We start from the raw sequence: 6,000 nt of genomic DNA, 5'->3' as shown, positions 1-6,000 counted from the left end.
AGCAATTACTGTTCCATTTTGGGGGGTTTGCAAACAAATTCTGGTTAGAAAATACACTTTGGGTTAGTCCCAAAAACTTGATTTTGAAAAAGTTCAATATTTCAAAAGGAAGCTCTGACTTTAGGCACATGGCCACTGAAAAGAGAGGGAATTACCCTTGCCAGATAATTTCTCTTATACAAAGAATTACATATATAGGTGATGAATAGCTTATACACATGTTAGTTGGATTAAGCAAACCTAAAGAAAGAAGGCCCTCTATTTCACTGGGCAGAAAAAAGACTAACATGGGAGAAACCTGAGTTCTAATGCTAGTTTGCTCATGTACTTAAACACAGTGTAATCTTGGACTAGGCTTTTGGCTTCTTGTGCCTCTATTTCCTTATCTATAAGATGGCTATTATGAAGAGCAGGTTCTTATAAAGCCTCGGCTAATATAAAGTGTTACTGAAAAGGATACAGGATAAGGGCCTTTTAGAGAGATACTGGTTTTCCCCTCGTCCTTCTACCAATTTATATGTGTTTTCTCAAGGAAATTAATTCATTGAATTCAGCTGGGGGAGGGGGAGAGGGAAGGGAAGCCATCTGACTTGGGATAAAGAATTTGATTAGATTGTGTTGGAAAACGGGACTTTAGAGGACTGATACCTATAAATACTATTGAAATAATAATTCTTGCTTCTTAGCTGTTCTTACACTTAGAGGGTATAATAATAGTGAAATCAGGCATGACTCATGACAGGCATGAGGCCCTCTGAACCTCAATTTCCCCATCTGTAGTGGGGGAAGGATATTTTTCTTGCCCTATAAACTGTAAGATCTTTGGGACTTAACCATGTTTGGCACATAAGTAGATACTTAATAAATTCCTGCTGATTGACTGATTTCTTAGGGAAGATGAAGAAAGGCAACTAGCAAAAAAAATACTAGTTTCATATTCAGAGAATCTGAATTCAAATTTAATTTAAACACATTCAAAAATTGACTCTGTTGCTTATTACCTTATGGTCTTGGGCAAGTTATGTATTTCTTTGAGTCTCAGTTTCCTGATCTGTTGAATTTCTAGATTTCTGATCTTGTGATTTCCAAGGCTCCTTCCAGCTGTAAGTACTAGGTATGAGTAGATGTTGAAGGATTTATCCATCAATTTAAATCCTGGGTTTTGAATCCCTGGGTACTGTGAACTTGAGAGAGAAGTGAGATTGAAAAAAGAATAAAATGAATTATTGAAAATATTCAGGGTAGGGTAGAAAAAGCATGTAGAAATGATGATATGGAGATGACAAGAAAAAGCAGGGTCCTGGGTTGAAAGGGAAACAACACCCATGGAGTTGTTAGGGAAACATAGAGTCTTAGGGGATGAGACTGAATGCAAAATTTAGGTATCATGCTGTGGAGTAAAGTATTAGAAGATTCCTAATAAGGGAAACGACTTGGGTCTTTTGGAGCTGACAAAGATTTCCTAGTCCTAATAACAGAACCTACCAGTTACCCAGAATACTCTAGGGAAGGGCCCTTTTTGCCCTATGTTTTGTTTATTCTTTCCTGATTATGTTATGCAATCTCAAGAACCAAATATATGTTGAACATACTATTGTCTTTCTTAAGTGCTGTAAGGCATCCAAAAAAGTATAAGGCATAGGCCCTTCCTTCAAGGAACTTGCAGTCTAGCCAGGTCATGAATGCAGGATCCAATGGGCTCTTTTTCAGAAATTGAAATCTCCTCCTTCATGTGTTTTGCTGACCCACAGTACACCCTGGCCTTGCAGTACCTGGTAACCAGCAACAACCACACACCTGTTTGGTCTTGTCTCTTAATAGCTTCAGTTAAATTGGTGATAAGTAGACATGGAGCTGTATGCAAGTAGCAGCAGGTCCTGGGTGCCCCTCCATTCTCATAAACACTCAAGTTTCAATGCAAAGTCACTGACTACATCTAAATCTAGGAATCCTGGGAACTCATTATAAAGATTTCATGTCCATTATGCTACAATTCTCTGTTCTGAGACCCTTCAAACCCCTTCCTAAGTAATTGCCCCACCTTGCTTTAAAAAAAAGCCTCTGCCCCACCCCATTTTTTTTCACCCTTTTGTGTGTTTGGAGAATAATTCTATCCTCCTGTTTCTGATTCATTTATGCTGAAGTCAAGAGAGGACTGTTTTGTCAAAGCTGACTGATGCCCAGAACACGTCTTTGTGCCTCTACCCACCTCCTTTCTTCAAAAACAGGAAATCACATTATGCCAGTATAAACCAACCCCAATACCCAGGGGTTTGGGTTTCATTAGAGTTCAAAAAGTGAGTTTAAGACTTGGCAAGATGGTTCTAGTTAAATTCATGCGGACATTTTCCTTTGCTTTATCTCAACTGTCTATATTACTTCTTGTAGCTCTTTTTTGACTTCTGACTTAAGACCCCTCCATGAAACTTTATAGAAAGGACAAGTGCTTAATTTTAAGTGAACGAATGAACTAAGGATTATTGTTCTTCTTCATTCTTTCTCTTTGCCCTTTCCCCCCTTTATTGATACAACAAAATATATTATTTTGAAAGACTTTTCAACATCTTCCATTCGTCTTCACCTCTCCCCCAAAAAGGACATCCAATGCAACTTCAGGAGTTACTAGGGAACTGTATAGCATGACCAATATACCATGATTGGATTGGGACCCATAGCATTGATGACTTAAGCCAAGGGAATTTGAACTCCTGGGGCACAGGGGAAAAGTTAAAAAAAAAAAATCAACCCTCCACTTTGTTTCTGACCTTCAGCAAACCTCTTAGATTCTTGGTAATGACAAGGAGCTGTTAAGATTAATGCAGAGGTACCAGCCTCTCTGGAACCAAGATACTGAAGAAATAACCAAAACTGTCTTGGGACAGTCACTGAAATCACATTTTTAAAAAAGTAAAATCACATCTGATGCAACATAAACCTATAGCTGGGTTAAGAACAATAATGGTTCTCAGGCTATGGAATCCAATGGGAAACCTTCTATAGTATCCCACATCCTGAGAATCTGGCTTGGATATTTTATAGAGTGACTAATATCCTACAGGGATAGTTCAGGTCCCAGAAACTGCTCCAAGGTCAGCAGCACCATCCATTCTCTCAGGGGCTTTGGAATATATGTCATTTCCATTGGAACAGACTAGACTGCATTTGTTTTAGGCCTTGACTTTCTTCCTCACCCTTACACCCACGACATAGTCATCATGATTTATACTCCTTTTCATATTTTCCTTTGGGAGATTCCAGAGCATCTTAAAATCAAGGAACTCTGCCCTGATCAGATAACATTTGGAACATTATGTTTGGTTCTGGGTGCCACATTTTAGGGAGGACATAAACCAGTTGGAGCACATCCAGAGAAAGCCTATCAGAGTGGGTATTAAAGACCAAACCACATGGTGTCAGTTGAAGGAACTAAGATTTTCATGGGAAGTGAAGACTTAGGCATATCTTCATTGACTGAAACTATTTTAGGGTCTGTCATATAGAAGAGAGTTTAGACTTGCTTTCCTTAGACACAGAGGGGGAGCAACAGAATGGGAAGGTGGCAGATGGGCAAATTTAGGCTGGATGCAAGGAAATATTTCCCAACAAATAAAGTTGTCCAAAAATGGAATCTGTTGATTTTGGAACTTGTAGATTCCCCATTACAAAAAGTTTTCAGGCTCGATGATTTGTTGTTGGGAATGTTGTAAAAAGTATATTCTGATCTCCTTTTTAATGCTATATTTCTGTGATTTCCTGATTCAGTGCCACCTGGCTGCTGACCTTGGAGCAGTTTCTGGGACCTGAACTATCCCTGTAGGATATTAGTCACTCTATAAAATATCCAAGCCAGATTCTCAGGATGTGGGATACTATAGAAGGTTTCCCATTGGATTCCATAGCCTGAGAACCATTATTGTTCTTAACCCAGCTATAGGTTTATGTTGCATCAGATGTGATTTTACTTTTTTAAAAATGTGATTTCAGTGACTGTCCCAAGACATGGGGGAGAGGTGAAGACGAATGGAAGATGTTGTAATGCTAAGATGGAGTGTGGGGATTCAAGAGCCTGGATTTCAAGAAGGAAGATCCTTGATTTCTAAGACCCTGCATTCTTGCTTATAGTCATGTCATGCTAGAATTTATATTAATAATATCTGGCATTCAAAAAAATACTTTATTCTTTCATTTGAGACTCGCAACAACTCCCAGAGAGGTGAAGTGATTTGCTTAACCAATATCTCATCAATACGAATTTTCAAAGATAAGATTTGGATAAAATCTCTAAACTCCTAGTCCAGTGCTCTTTAACATACTAAGTACTTGATAAAAGTTATAAAAATAATAGCTTTGAAAGACTTTGGAACTCTAATCAACATAAGAACCAACAAGTTCCAGAGGATTCATGGTGGAATATGCCATCCATCTCTAGTTAGAAATGATGTCTTTGGAGTGTAAATTGAAATTAATATACATATATATGTATACAAACACATATATACATGCACATATATGAATGCATACATATGTATAAATACACATATGCACATATTTATGTTTTGGAGCAGGACTAATATGGGAATTAGTTTTGCTTGACTATATATTTGTAATGGGTTTTATTTTTCTTTCTCAAAGGATGGGGAAGGCGAAGTGTGTGGGAGAGAATTTGGAACTACAAATAAAATAAAATTGAATTAAACAAATAAAAATTAGTTGAATTAGCCTAGTCAGCTTTGATGATCTTCAAACAGGGTTTACTGTATATGTAATATCTCATTTGGTTATTGGAAGGAAAGAACTTTGTAAATTTATAAAGTATTATTTGCCTCGTAGCAGCTTTCTGTTCCATTATTTACTGGGCATATCATTAAATGACCCCCAGGTTCCTAAGTATCCAAGGCCCCTGAATTACTGATTCTGGCTAGGTGTCTTCAGATTGCTGTGCTACACTCATAGAATCAGGAAGGGGGAAGTGCTGACTTGAAATCAGAGGACTGCAGTGGGTTCAAATCCCAGCTCTGTCAGCTTTATGACCTGAACAAGTCACTTTACTGGTCCTTAATTTCCTCATCTCTCAAATGAAGGATTAGATAGCCTAAAAGACTGCTTCCAGCTCTAAGTCTTTGATCCTATGAACTTTAGAACTGGAAAGATTTTAGAATTCACCAAGTCCCTCCCTTTTACAGATAAAGAAATTGAAACCAAGAGAGTGACTTTCTCAAGGTAACACAGCTACTCAGGGGCAACGGAATTAGAGTTCCATCCTCTGGCTCCCTCCCACCCTAATGTGGTTTTACTCACACAGGAGTCATAGGCTGGATTCAGTCCTATGCCCTTGCCCTGAAGTTGACTCTGGTGATGATGTGACGTGGATGAGAGCATGTTAAGCATAAGTCACTTTTCTGGGAGCAGTAAGAGCAGCTGTCTTTTCTGAATGAAGGGCCCAGCACTGCAGCAGATGGAGAGAAATTGAGGGGGTGGGGAGGGCAAGGGGGAAAGGGGAACAGAAAAGTAAATCCAGAAGAACTTTTAGATAAAATTCTCTCCCCTGCAGGCCTGGCTAAGGGTTGATAAGAGATCTTGAGATGTAAAAGGAGCCGTCTGCCTCTGCTTCCTTGCAAAACCATGACTCAGGAATATTGTTCACATCCTCAGGATGGTACTGAAGCTAAAAATATACTAGAAAAAATGCAGCCCAAGAAAGGGGTGGGGGGGGAGTGTTTTGAGAAGGAGTCTAAGAGAGTTGAAAGGAAGGAGCCCAAGAGAGAGGAGTAAAACGGGAAAGGGAAAAGGGAGATGTGGGTAGAGAGAAAAGAATAGGCAGGAATATAGGGAGGAGAGAGATAGAAAATTCAAGAGAGAGACTGGGCGAAAGGCTGAAATGAAGTGAGAAAAAGAAAAAAGAGGAAGGAAAAAGATGGGGAAGAATACAAGAAATGAGAGCAGTGGAGAGAAGGAAATATAGAGGAATGTAGAAGATGTGATTAGCCACTGAAACTGGGT

Source organism: Notamacropus eugenii, chromosome 5 (assembly GCF_028372415.1).
Source record: "Notamacropus eugenii isolate mMacEug1 chromosome 5, mMacEug1.pri_v2, whole genome shotgun sequence".
Lineage (NCBI taxonomy): Eukaryota > Metazoa > Chordata > Mammalia > Diprotodontia > Macropodidae > Notamacropus > Notamacropus eugenii.
This window is presented reverse-complemented; position numbering follows the sequence as displayed.